The sequence below is a fragment of the Rutidosis leptorrhynchoides genome, chromosome 2, assembly GCF_046630445.1.
Source record: "Rutidosis leptorrhynchoides isolate AG116_Rl617_1_P2 chromosome 2, CSIRO_AGI_Rlap_v1, whole genome shotgun sequence".
NCBI lineage: Eukaryota > Viridiplantae > Streptophyta > Magnoliopsida > Asterales > Asteraceae > Rutidosis > Rutidosis leptorrhynchoides.
The window spans coordinates 328,149,562-328,164,886 of NC_092334.1; the positions used below are offsets into that span (position 1 = coordinate 328,149,562).

The following is a 15,325-nucleotide window of genomic DNA, read 5'->3' on the forward strand; positions in this document are numbered from 1 at the left end:
GTCTTTGCTTTTGACAAATTTCGATCATATCTCGTTCTAGCAAAAACGGTGGTCTATACCGACCATTCTGCTCTTAGATACCTATTTTCAAAACAAGATGCTAAACCAAGATTAATCCGTTGGATCTTACTCTTACAAGAGTTTGATATTGAAATCCGAGATAAAAGAGGAGCAGAAAATCTCGCCGTTGATCATCTTTCTCGTCTTGAAAATCCCGAATTAGAAGTTCTAAATGAATCGGCCATACAAGACAACTTCCCTGATGAATATCTATTGAAGATAGATTATAAAGAAATCCCATGGTTTGCAGACTATGCAAACTACTTAGTTTGTGGATTCCTTGAAAAAGGATTATCGTACCAAAAACGAAAGAAATTCTTCAGTGATATAAAACACTATTTCTGGGAAGATCCACATTTGTTTAAAAGTTGTCCCGATGGAATAATACGCCGATGTGTATTTGGAGATGAAGCTAGTAAAATATTAAACCATTGTCACACAGGACCAACAGGAGGGCATTATGGGCCTCAACTAACAGCAAGAAAAGTTTATGAAGCTGGATTCTATTGGCCTACAATTTACAAAGACGCATACCTTCTTTGCAAATCCTGTGATGCATGTCAAAAGGCCGGAAAAATAAGTCAACGTGATGAAATGCCACAAAATGTCATCCAAGTATGTGAAGTATTTGACATTTGGGGTATTGACTTTATGGGTCCATTTCCAAAATCTCATAATAATCTATATATACTCGTAGCCATTGATTATGTATCTAAATGGGCGGAAGCACAAGCTCTCCCAACTAACGATGCACGAGTTGTAGTCAACTTTTTAAAACGTCTTTTTGCAAGGTTTGGAACACCGAAAGCTTTAATAAGTGATCGGGGTACTCATTTCTGTAATAATCAACTTGAGAAAGTTCTTAAAAGATATGGAGTAACTCATAAAATCTCCACCGCATATCATCCACAAACAAGTGGACAAGTTGAAAATACCAACCGAGCTTTAAAACGTATTCTAGAGAAAACCGTAGGATCAAATCCGAAGGAATGGTCCATTAAATTGGAGGATGCACTCTGGGCTTTTAGAACAGCCTACAAAACTCCAATTGGAACCACACCTTTTAGACTTGTTTATGGAAAAGCATGTCATCTTCCAGTAGAAATTGAACACAAAGCATTTTGGGCTTTGAAGACATGTAATCTTGATTTACATGAAGCCGGACGTCTACGATTAAGTCAACTAAATGAATTAGAAGAATTAAGACATGAAGCATACGAAAATTCGTTAATCTATAAAGAAAGAACGAAGAAATGGCATGATAAAAGAATCAGAAGTTCAAAAGAATTTAAAGAAGGAGACAGAGTTCTTCTTTTCAATTCACGATTCAAGCTATTTCCTGGAAAATTGAAATCAAGATGGTCTGGACCATTCATAGTCAAAAGAGTTTTCCCATACTGAACGATAGAATTGATAAATTCAAATGGGATTGAATTTAAAGTTAATGGTCACAGAGTTAAACATTACATACATGGTCCGATGGAAGTCGACAACGAAGTTAATCACAATTTCGACACCACAGCTAACTAAGTGTGGGGAGAATCAAGTCTTTAAAGGATAATATGTATTTCTGTTAGAGTTAGATTGTCTGTTTTCGTGTAGTTCTCGAAAATGGAACCCGAATGGTCTTTCCCTAGCAGACCCTAAAGAACTAGTCTTCTCCCCCCATTCTGAATTTTTATTTTTTTTTAGGTTTTTACAAAATGAAGACTGCCTGTGAACTAAACCATGGTCTAATGCTACACGCTTTGATCACTAAACGTAATAATGACATACTACCGAGTGAATTAGTATCAGTAATCAGAGAAAGAATGGACGGAGTTAGAAAAGAATCCAGATGCGAAGATAATAAGTTACAATTTGGTAAAGGAAAATCAAAATCCGCAGCGAAAAGAAGAGCACGACACCTAGAACGATGTCACAAATGCGGAAAATGGTCACATGGAGGTAAATGTTCCAATAATCAAACATATTCAAATACCGAATTTGTTACTTTATGCAGAGACGGACCGTTCATATGTTTAGAAGAAAAGACACTGAATGCTCGAGGTTACGCCTATGTAGCCATGGAAAACCAATTAAACCGACTATCTTATGAATGGGATAGATCATATAACTAAGAAATTTATCTCACAGGTATGTCTGTACAGTTTTTATTTTTATTTTTTTTTATTTTTTAACCTTTTGATAATAAACGCTAATTTGTTCGCTAAAAAGTATTAAATTGGTATTAAATAAAATTAGGTTTGGCGACCGAAATTATTGATATCATTCAAAAATTTATTACATCACTGCGAAATTTAACGCTTATTCTTAAGGTATAAATATCTTTAATCAATCAACCCAAAATATTTCAAAAATTCGTCATGAGTTAAATTAGGTCTTGGAACCGAAATTACTTTACCGAAAAGAGGGGCGCATATTTTCGATAATATTTGATTGATTAAAGTGGGATAAAAAGCCAAAAAGATTTTTAATTTTATTTTTACCATGTTTTTAAAATAAATATTTAAATCTTAAATTAATATTGTAAACTTTGTAAAAACAATATTTTTAAAATTGTAAATATTTGAATTTTTAAATTAAGTCTGGTGTGAATTTTTAATTTTTAAAATATGAATTTTTAATTTTATGCATTTCAAATTTTAAGTTTGGTGTGATTTTTTTTAATATTAATTTTGAATTTTATATTTATGTTGTGTGAATTTAAAAACAAAAATTTACTTTATCTCATTAAGTTAAAAATATGATTTTTAAAATTCGTCGTAAGTTAAAGACTAGGTCTTTGAACCGAAATTGCTTTACCCGAGGGAGGGACGAGAACTTTTATTATCATTATTTTTAATCTTATTGAATTAAAGTATGCCAAAAACATTAAAAAACCAAAAAAATCTTTACTTTTAAAAACCGCGCTTTGATTTGACAAATTTTAAAATTTTGTCGAGGGACAGATTAGGACAACGATCAGAAACGACCTCGCTCCTAAAGGAAAACAAAATTTTTAAAATTTAATTAATTATAAGTTTTATAAAGCATAAGGTTTTACAAAAAAAAAAAAAAAAAAAAAAAAAAAAAAAAAAGGGCTGAAAACACTGTAGCCGGCACCCCATGCGATCGCATGGGGTTTGCACTTGGAACCCATGCGATCGCATGGGGACCAAATGCTGGTCAGGAACAAATACAGCAGAGAGTCTGCTTCTACACCACAACACACACACATACCCGAAAATACTCCCAAACATTCACCAAATTTCACCAAAATTCACCGTAATTCGTCATTTTTCTTGCTCTAATCATGCCTAGATTCTCATTCTTCAGCAAATTGGTAAAAATTACACTCCTAAACTCTATAAATTCCTAGTTTTTGTGATAATTACCAATTTTTTACCTAATGCAATTTTGTTAATTTCTAGTGTAATTAGTGTTAAATTGTTAGTATTTTATGCATGTATAACCTAGATTGATGCTATTTAACATGATTTGAAGCCAAAAACTTCAAAATTTTAGAAATCTAGGGTTTGTGTTCTTGAGCAATTTGGGGCTTTTTGATATAAACAGGTTATGGTCGATTTTTGTCATGAATTATTGCTAAATTGAGTAGTGTAACATGTTTAGATAGTTAAATGATCCAAACAATGATCCTAAACATGATTTTTGGAGATTAAAGTGGACTTTTTAAGTCCAAAATTCATGAACTTGATTAATGTGATATATATGCCATTTAAGACTTGTTTAATTATTAATAATGAATATTCTGACATGTTATTTGAGTTAAATGCTTATGAATTTTGTATACATTTTCATATGTGCTTATTTGAAAAGTGTAGAATTATGAAAAATTGTGAAAATGTGTATAAGTTTAATTTTGATTTAACATGTTATAGTGATTGTTTTAAGTTGTTATTTTGCTAACACTAATGCATATTTGGATGCACAATTTTTGTGTTTAATGTGTTTTACAGAGAGCCGATACTGGAGGTTCAGGAGCATCATCATCTAGACGACCAGCACCAGAACCAGAACCAGAAATGCAACACGAACAAGAACTACAACAGGAACAACAACAGCCTGATCAGCACATACCTTATTATGATCCAGTACAGTTTGTTGATGAATTCATAGTATTCCCAATGAGGCCGCCAGTAGAATTCCCAACGATTCATGAGCACACTCTACATCCTAATCTGAGATTTGATAGAAGATGGAGAGATTACGAGACATATCAAAGGAACAAATTCAAATTGGTAACAAAAAATGTAGAGGTGCCAAGGGTAATTGATTGGGCCCCTTTGGAAACGGTCCATCTAGCTGACCGTGTTAGACAGCTTTTAGTTCAAAGGTATGGCAGTTCTTCTTTTACAGATTGGGAACGTCTTTTCACCATTCGTAGACCTGTATATAAGGAATGGTGTGTTGAGTTGATGAGTACTGTATCACTTGATACAAATATAGTTAGGATAGATGATAGAAGATTTCTTAGGTTTATCCTTGGCGGTAGAATGTACAGAATGTCCATGCTGGACATGGCCAGGGCCTTACAGATATATACTCCTGGTGAGTTGCTATTACCCGATTGTACAAACTTGATTCATTATGGTGAACGGGTAGATAGTAACTTTGACGCTGACACCATTTGGAGGCGTATGTCACATTTTGATGTTTTTACACGAGCAGGAGGACACTCCTATACACATATTGACAGAGCCGAGCTTCGTATTATTCATAGATTTTTGGCCAACTCGATTACACAAAGAGGTCATAATAAAGAAAAAATTACCTTATATGATTTATTCTACCTAAAGTGTATTCGGGATCCTAGAAGCTTTGTCAATATCCCTTACTGTGTTGCTTTTTATTTATCTAAAATAGTAGAGGGAATGCAGGACGGGAGTATAATAGGAGGAGGTATTTTTGTTACTCTCAATGGAGAGTATTTAGGTGTTGATAGGAACCAAGGGGGTCCATTACAGATTTGTAGAGAACAGGTTGAGCCCTTAGGATTGAAAGTTTATGTGGGTGCTAAGGTATTGAAAAGTAGATGTAACCAGGCAGTACCCTATGAGGGATCTCATCCTCAGGTAGAGAGAGGCTCAGACGAGGAAATGGAGGAGGCGGAAGACATTAGGGATGTCTTTCGAGATGCTATTCTTGACGTCCACGTTCGTATAGATGAGGAAGCAATGACGAACGCGGCAAGACATAGTATGTATGAGCAGTGGAACTCCGAGCGAGTATACGAGGATTATAGGCGACGCCAACACGATAGCTGGTTAGTTCATCAGCACCAAATCATGAGCCAGCTATCATATCAGGTACCAAATAACTATGTACCTACTCGACCTGCTCATTTTCCGCCACATAGCCCCGATATCCGACCACCCTTTAACCGGTATGACTATAACCAAGCCTATCAGAACACCTATAACTAACAATGGAACCCACCCGATGAGATGAACTGGAACCCCTATCCAGACTGATTTAGTTCCAATTGGTTATTTTTATGATTTTTATGTTTTTATCTTTTGACTTTTTCATGTTTAAACTTATGTTATTGGATAAATTTGTGTAATTTTTATTATTTTATTATTATTGTGTACTAATATTTCATATTTAGAATTTGAAAGTGGGATATTAAGTCCCATTTCAAATTGCCATGCATGATTATACTTGTATGTATGTATATTGTCGATTGTTCAAAACAGGGTAAAACAGCGCATTTTCAAAGACTGGCATTAAGTTCAGCAAAAGCTACTAATTTTGACGACAAGATAACAAATAAATGTGATGTCACAACAGACGGAATGAACAAATGATGTGCACCATTTATCATTCAGCAAACAAACGCCAATATATTTGGAAACTTTGGTAAAATTTAATCATTTTCACACAAATCACCCTCAATAATTTAAATTGTTACTGATTTCTTGCAAATGAGGGCATTGCAAGATCTTAAGTGTGGGAAGGGGTTAAATTCTTTCGGATTTTAAAAATTTTTACTTTATACACTTGGTAACCATTAAAAATACTAGTAACGTAGTAGTTGTATTAGAATCTAGTGCTCTCTGATAATAAAGAACAGCCCTAGTCTTATATACTGACTATCCAATTCTAGTAAAATTTTTCAAAATTTTCAATTAAATGAACTCAAAATCATGTTTATACATATTTATGAACGATAAAACTAGGTGTTAACACCGAAATTATTGTTACCTCGGAAAGGACATAAATTGAGAAACAAACCAAAATGTTGAAATTCATTTAAAATGGAATAGAGGACGATAAAAAAAAGGAAAATAAAAGCCAAGTGTGGGAAAATTTACCAAGTTATCTTAAACATATGTCACATATATCTGTAACAAATAACTGAAAATACTTTTGCTTTGGAATAAACTAAACTGTTTTACCCAATGAAAGAAAAGAAAAGATGGATCTACACGATGAATCAATTCCATCATTAAAAGGAAGTAAAGTCTTCCGAAAAAGACACGCGCTTCTTGATTTAGGTCAAGAAGTTGTCGTCCAGACCAGTTGTAGGTTGACGAAAAATCTAGAAAAGTCATCACTAAAATCAGCAGGAAATCCACGGACCTCAGCATCAAACAGGGTAGCCATGTGGTCAGATTTATCCTAACCATGAGAAGGATTTATCTTGTAAAATGGGGGGGCACCATGCAAATTAGCTGGATAAGACTAATGAATCAGATCCCCAGAAAGGATAATCTCCTTAAAGATTAAAAATCAGCTTTAAAGACCGATATTACTCAATCCTAGAGATTGACCTTAAAGATTGAGAATTACAAACTCATGGAATTCAATGATATCTAAACTCGAGCTTGAACGAGAAAATATTTTGATCAAAATTACAAACCGATTTGTTTTCTGAAAACCCTATTTTTAATGCGTTCATTACCATTGAACGTGAAATCCTAGGAATTCACCTAGAATTCATTAGGTCACCTGAACCAAATCGGGTGTCAACCGTAAGAACGGTGGTTGCATAGTGGTCAAAGACAGGACCTTGTGCCATACCGAAAAATCATAAGGGTAAGCTTTACTATTGCTCCTACCAAGGATAGTAATTGCGTCCGACACGTTATAGACCATAATTAAAAGCATGTCAGGGGACATTGCCTTAACAGTTGCTTGTTCAACGCTTTCCTTTACAACCGGACGGTAGTTTACCGAAAGGTAATATACGGGACAAGTAAACTGGACGTGTTGCTTTCCAAATACAAGGTTAGCAAGTGGGTGACACAAAACCGCAAGTTTTGAGCTAAAATTTTCAAATCTGAAACCCACCAAACCCACAAAAATATTTTGCAAACACCGGTAAAGGGTTATTCCGGAAAACTTATCTAGGGTAAAAACTAGATTTAATTTTCAAAAGATCAAATGTTTTCATAAAGATCCAATTTCCTTAATGGATCTAAATTTTTATAGTCATGTGGGACTGTAAACCATATCGTTACTACCATTGTTTATACCGTCGTATAAAAATCACTGATGTACAAAGTGTGAAGAATAAAGAAGTGATTCTAGTATTTCAAGACGATATTGCTTGAGGACAAGCAACGCTCAAGTGTGGGAATATTTGATAATGCTAAAAACGAACATATATTTCATAGCATTATTCCTTAAGAAAGACAAGCTTTTAGTTGCAATTATTCTATTTACAAGTGATATTCGTTTAAATAATAAAAGGTGAAGACAAAAGACAGATTCGACGAATTGAAGACGCAAACGACCAAAAAGCTCAAAAGTACAAAAGACAATCAAAGAGGTTCCAATTATTGATAAGAAACGTCTCGAAATTACAAGAGTACAAGATTCAAAACGCAAAGTACAAAATATAAAATTGTACGCAAGGACGTTCAAAAATCCGGAACCGGGACCGGAGTCAACTCTCAACGCTCGACGAAATGGACTAAAAATTACAAGTCAACTATGCACATAAATATAATATAATATTTAAATAATTCTTATAATTATTTAATATATTATATTATTTATAAAACGTCGGCACAAGGAAACAAGCAACATGTGAGCTCTCCCAGCTGGCCATGCGATCGCATGGCCAGGAAGAAGGAAGTCCATGCGATCGCATGGCATGAAAAGTCAGGCCACACCTCCTATAAAAATCGAGCTTTGGTGAACCAAAAAAAAAATAATCCATCTTTCTCTCTTCTCTCATATATACGTAAAATATATATATATATAATTTATATTTTAATTTTAATTTTAATTATAATTCTAATAATAAGGGTATGTTAGCGAATGTTGTAAGGGTGTAAGTCGAAATTCTGTCCGTGTAACGCTACACTATTTTTAATCATTGTAAGTTATGTTCAACCTTTTTATATTAATGTCTCGTAGCTAAGTTATTATTATGCTTATTTAAAACGAAGTAATCATGATGTTGGGCTAATTACTAAAATTGGGTAATTGGGCTTTGTACCATAATTGGGGTTTGGGCAAAAGAACGACACTTGTGGAAATTAGACTATGGGCTATTAATGGGCTTTATATTTGTTTAACTAAATGATAGTTTGTTAATGTTAATATAAAGATTTACAATTGGGCGTCCCTATAAATTACCATATACACTCAATCGGACACGATGGGCGGGGTATTTATATGTACGAATAATCGTTCATTCAACCGGACACGGGAATGGATTAATAGCCACTAAAATAATTAAAACAGGGGTGAAATTACATTCAAGGATAATTGGTGTAATTGTTAACAAAGTAGTAAAACCTTGGTTTACACGCAGTCGATAACCTGGTGTATTCATTAAACAAAGTATTAAAACCTTGTTACAATTCGAATCCCCAATTAGTTGGAATATTTAACTTCGGGTATAAGAATAATTTGATGAGGACACTCGCACTTTATATTTATGACTGATGGACTGTTATGGACAAAAACCAGACGGACATATTAAATAATCCAGGACAAAGGACAATTAACCCATGGGGCATAAAACTAAAATCAACACGTCGAACATCATGATTACGGAAGTTTAAATAAGCATAATTCTTTTATTTCATATTTAATTTCCTTTATTTTATATTTAATTGCACTTCTAATTATCGCATTTTTATTGTTATTATATTTAATTGCATTTTTAATTATCGTACTTTTTAATTATCGCAAGTTTATTTTATCGCACTTTTATTATTCGCAATTTCATTATCGTTATTTACTTTACGCTTTAAATTAAGTCTTTTATTTATTTAATATTTTACATTAGGTTTTAACTGCGACTAAAGTTTTAAAATCGACAAACCGGTCATTAAACGGTAAAAACCCCCCTTTATAATAATAATATTACTTATATATATGTTTGTATTTTTATAAAAGTAAACTAATATAGCGTTACGCTTTGTTTAAAGATTTTCCTGTGGAACGAACCGGACTTACTAAAAACTACACTACTGTACGATTAGGTACACTGCCTATAAGTGTTGTAGCAAGGTTTAAGTATATCCATTCTATAAATAAATAAATATCTTGTGTAAAATTGTATCGTATTTAATAGTTTTTCCTAGTAAAATATAAACTATTTCGTATACACCTCGCATAACATCAGTGATGGTGGTGGTGGTTGGTGGTGGTGGGTGATGGTGGTGGTGTGTGGTGGTGGTAGTTGGTGGTGAGTGGTGGTGGTGAGTGGTAATTATTTCTTGAGGAATGATAATTATTTCTTGATGACTGATAATTATTTCATGATGAATGATAATCTTTTTAATGAATGATAATCATTTTGTGATGAATGGTTGGTCGTGGTGGGTGGTGGTGGGTGGTGGTGGGTGCGGCTGTGGTGAGTGGTGGTGGTGGGTAGGTGGATGGTTGGTGGGTGGTCATGGTTGGTGGTGGTGGCGGTGGTGAGTGGTGGTGGTGGATGGTGGGTGGTGGTGGTGGGTGGTGGTGGGTGATGTTCGTAATGGTGGTTGGTGATGGTGGTGGTGGTGAGTGGTTGTGGTGGTTGGTGGTGGTGGTGGTAATTGGTGGTGGTGGGTGGTGGTGGTAGTGGGTGGTTGTTAGGTGGTGGCGGGTGGTGGTGTTGGTGGTGACAGTTGGTGGTGGCGGTTGGTAGTGGCGGGTGGTGGTGGGTGGTAGATGGTGGTGGGTGGTGGTGGTGGTGGATGGTAGTGGTGGTTAGTGGTGGGTGGTGGTGGTGGGTGGAGGTGGTGGTTGGTGGTGGTGGTGGTGTGTGGTGGTTGGTGGTGATGGTGGAAGGTGGTGGGTGGTGGTGGTTAGTGGTGGGGGTGGTGGTGGTGAGTGTGTGAGGGTGGTGGTTGGTGATGGTGGTTGGTGGTGGTGGGTGGTGGTGGTTAGTGGTGGTGGATGGTAGTGGTGGTGATAGTGGTGGTGGTTGGTTGTTAATGGTGGTTGGTGGTAGTTGGTGATGGTGGTTAGCGGTGGTTAGTGGTGGTGGATGGTGGTGGTTGGTGGTGGGTGGTGGTGGGTGGTGGTGGTGGTGGAGTTTGGTGGTGGTGGTGTGACGGTAGTGGTTGGTGGTTAGTGATGGTGGTGTGGCGGTAGTGGTTGGTGGTTAGTGGTGGTGGTGTGGCGGTAGTGGTTGGTGGTGGTGGTGGTTAATGGTGGGTGGTGGTGGTGGTTGGTGGTGGTGGTGGAGTGTGGTGGTGGGTGGTGGTGATGGTGGTGGTTAGTGGTGGTGGTTGGTGGTTGGTGGTGGTTGATGGTGGTGTGGTGGTGGTGGTTGATGGTGAGTGGTGGTGGGTGGTGGTGGTGGTTGGTGGTGGTGGTGGAGGAGTGTGGTGGCTAGTGGTGGGTGGTGGTAATGGTGGTTGGTGGTGGTTGGTGGTGGTTGGCGGTGCTGGTTGGTTGGTGGCGGTGGTTGCTGGTGGTGGTTGCTGGTGGTGGTGGTGTTTGGTTGGGGTGGTTGGTGGTGGTTGGTGGTGGTGGTGGTTGGTAGGTGGTGGTGGTGGTGGTTGGTAGTGGTGGTGGTGTGTGGTGCTGGTTGGTTGGAGGTTATTAGTGGTGGTTGGTGATGGTGGATGGTGGTGGTTGGTGGTGGGTAGTGGTAGTTAGTTGTGGTTGGTGGTGGTGGTGGAGTGTGGTGGTGGGGTGGTGGTGGTGGGTGGGGGTGATGGGTGGGGGTGGTTGGTGGTGTTGGTGGAGTGTGGTGGTGGTGGTGTAGAGGTAGTGGTTGGTGGTTAGTGGTGGTGGGTGAGGGTGATGGTTGGTGATGGTGGTGGTTGATGGTGGGTGGTTATGGTGGTTGGTGGTGGTGGTGGAGTGTGGTGGTGGGTGGTGGTGATGGTGGTGGCTAGTGGTGGTTGGTGGTGGTAGTGTGTGGTGGTGGTTGGTGGTTGTTAGTAGTTGGTAGTGGTTGGTGGTGGTGTGGCGGTGGTGGTGGTGGGTGGTGGTTGGTGGTGGTGGTGGAGTATGGCGGCTAGTGGTGGCTAGTGGTGGTGGTGTGTGGTGGTGGTTGGTGGTAGTTAGTGGTGTTGGTTGGTGGTGGTGGTGGTTGGTGGTGGTTGGTGGTGGTGTGGTGGCGGTGGTGGTGGTGGTTGATGGTGGGTGGTGGTGGTGGTTGGTGGTGGTGGTGGAGTGTGGTGACTAGTGGTGCGTGGTGGTGATGGTGGTGGCTAGTGGTGGTGGTTGGTGGTGGTGGGTGGTGGTGGTGATGTGTAGTGGTGGTTGGTAGTGGTGGTGGGTGGTGATGATAGTGGTGGTGGTGGTGGTGGGTGGTGGTGGTGGTGGGTGGTGGTGGTGGTGGGTGGTGGTGGTGTGTGGTGCTGGTTGGTTGGTGGTGATTAGTGGTGGTTGGTGGTGGTGGAGGTGGAGGTGGTGGTTGGTGGTGGGTAGTGGTGGTTAGTTGTGGTTGGTGGTGGTGGAGTGTGGTGGTGGGGTGGTGGTGGTGGTTAGTGGTTAGTGGTGTTTGGGGGGGGGGGTGGGGGTGGTTGATGGTGGGTGGTGGTGCTTGGTGGTGGGTGGTGGTGGTTGATGGTGGTGGTGGTGTGTAGTGGTCGGTGGTGGTGGTTGATGGTGGTTGGCAGTGGTGGTGGTAGTGGTTAGTGGTGGTGGTGATTGGTGATGGTGGTGGTGGTTGGTGGTGGTGGGTGCTGGTGGTGGTGTGTGGTGGTGGTGGTTGGTGGTGCAGGTTGGTTGGTGGTGGTGGTGGTTGGTGGTGGTGGTGGGTAGTGGTGGTAGTGTGTGGTGGTGGTGGTTGGTGGTTAGTGGTGGTGGGTGGTGGTGGTGGTTGGTGGTTGGTGGGTTATGGTGGTGGTGGTGGTTGGTGGTGGTTGTGGTTGATGGTAGTTGGTGCTGGTTAGTGGTGTTGTTAGTTGGTGGTGGGTGGTGGTGGGTGGTGGTGGTGGTAATGGGTGGTGGGTAGGTGGATGGTGGTGGTGGTTGGTAGGTGGTTGGTGGTGGGTGGTTGGGTGGGTGGTGGTGGAGTCTGGTAGTTGGTGGTGGTGGTAATGGGTGGTGGGTGGTGGTGGTTAGGTGGATGGTGGTGGTGGTTGGTGGGTGGTGGGTGGTTGGGTGGGTGGTGGTGGAGTCTGGTAGTGGTGGTGGAGTCTAGTGGTGGTTGGTGGTTAGTGGTGGTGGGTGTGGTGGTGGTAGTTGTGGGTGGTGGTTGGTGGTAGGTGGTGGTTGGTGGTGGTGGTTGGTGGTAGGTGGCGGTGGTGGTAGTGGGTGGGTGGTGGTTGGTGGTTGGTGGTGGTGGGTGGTGGTTGAAGGTGGTGGGTGGTGGGTGATGGTGGTGGTGGTGGTGATGGTGATGGGTGGTTGGTGGTGGTGGTGGTGGTGGTTGATGGTGGTGGTGGGTGGTGGTGATGAAGGTAGTTCATAATATGTTAACTTTTATATAATTAATATTTATTAATTTACATATTAAATAATAGACAAAAATTATGAATAGTGTCAGGGGCATTTTCGACTTTTCACCTTTTTTAATTTAATTTTAACTAAATTTCATTTTACCAACAAAGACCCCTACATTTTTTTGAAAAATTCAAATCGACCTCCAAACAGGGGGGTAAAGTGTCAAATAATCATTTTCATAAAAAATCTTAAATAAACTCCACCCAAATATTCAACGGGTCATATCTTCTCGCTCGCAACGAGTTAAATTTTTCCGACACCATCGTTAAACTCGAAATAATTTAAGAAACACAATGTCACTAGCTATACGCAAAACGGACGCTTTTTAAAAAACGCTAAATATTTGGGGTACTTTGCATACACGTTGATTTTGCGTTAAATTTTTAAAAGTCGACAATTCCATAGCGAAATGCGGAGATGCACATATATTGTTAATTTAAAATAACATTTAAATCTCTCACGACTTATATCTTTTAGTTCGACTCGAGTTGCGCTTCAACGACATCATCGTTAGCCACAAAATAATTTTACTAAACGCAACAAAATACATTAAAAATCGAACCCCCGGTGCGAAACGAGGGTTCAATAACTAGTTATAATTATTAAATGACTTTTTTACCCTAATATGCATTTTAGGTTAAAAATAACTTTTATGATATTTTGTGGTTCACATTTACTTATCCGATTTGTACTCGTTTTAAGCTTAGCCACGGATCGTCTCCCTATATAATATATATATATATATATATATATATATATATATATATATATATATATATATATATATATATATATATATATATATATATATATATATATATATATATATATATATATATATATATATATATATAATTTTAATTATTATTAATAATTATTATGGCCTATACTTTTGCAAGCAAGACTTATTTACTAATATTCATGAACAAATATATATATATATATATATATATATATATATATATATATATATATATATATATATATATATATATATATATATATATATATATATTGTTGTAATTTTAATTATTATTAATAATTATTATGGCCTATACTTTTGCAAGCAAGACTTATTTACTAATATTCATGAACAAAGAGAATGAGAATAAGTTTAGAGAATTTTGATTATGAAATTATTGTGTGTTTACAAGCTTACATTGATGTAGTATTTATACTAAAAATTGGCCATCCATATTTGACTTTGTTTACATTTATATTATATTATAACACTCCCCCTTGGATGACAATTTTATTAAAGAGCAACTAGTACTGCCTCGTTAAAAACCTTGCTAAAGAAAAAATCCAGTGGGATAAAAACTTTAGTCAAGGAAAAAAGAGTGCAGTATAGAGTTGACTCCCCCTCAAGTAGACATCGCTGAGTCGTCACATCTTTTGAACTTGCCTCATGCCAATATTGTGAACGTACGTTCTGAAAACAGCGGTTGACAGTGCTTTGGCATAAAGATCAGCAGAGTTGTTGATTGAACGTATCTCATTTTAATCTGGTTCTCTTTTACGAGATCTTGAGTATATGAGAAGAATCTGAGGTTTTCATCTGAAACTGTATCATCTAAATCTTTTATGTACAAGTTTAGCCCCTGTGATTTGTCTGCAGTCTCCTTCATGGTTTGCTCAAACCCTTGTTTCAATTCCTATTCCCATTTAGTCTTTTCTGAGCCTTACTAACATACTATTCTTTTCCATCAAACTTATGACCGTTAAGACCGTCTATGGCTTTGGCGCCTCTTCAGCATTTATATTTTGTTCTGTCACTTTTGATACTCTTCTTTCATTTGTATTATGCAAGCTGCATTATCTTCATATATAGTTGTTGGTGAAGATAGTTGTTGGTCTTTTATAGCGTTCTAGTCCACAAGAATCAATAATGATTTGTGTCATTGATCTCAACCAAACACATTTTCGAGTAGTTTCATATAATGCAATCACTTCGTCATGATTTGATGATGTTGCAACAAATGTTTGTTTTAAGAACGCCATGATTTTGTGGTACCTCCATTTAGGAATACATATCCAGTTTGAGATTTAGCTTTATGTGGATCAGATAAATAACCTGCATCTACATAATCAACCAAATCTTATTTTGATTCGTTAGAATAAAATAATCCTAAATCAGTAGTTCCTCGAAGGTATCGAGATATGTGTGTGATTCCATTCCAGTGTCTTTTGGTGGGAGCTGAGCTGAACCTTGCCAACAAATTAACTGCAAATGAAATGTCAGGTCTTGTACAATTTGTAAGATACATAAGAGCTCCAATTGCACTAAGATATGGTACTTTTGGTCCTAGGATATCTTCATGATCTTCACAGGGACGAAATGGATCAGTGTCAACATTAAGTGATCTAACAACCATATGAGTACTTAAAGGTTTTGCCTTGTCCATAT

The 15,325-nt window shown here is 38.1% G+C and overlaps 1 protein-coding gene across 1 annotated transcript in view; it reads left to right on the forward strand.

Moving 5' to 3' along the window:
- The window catches only part of LOC139888816 (uncharacterized), a 66,460-nt gene that overhangs the window by 17,314 nt on the left and 33,821 nt on the right, over nucleotides 1-15,325 (forward strand). The gene's annotated exons all lie outside the window — the stretch shown is intronic.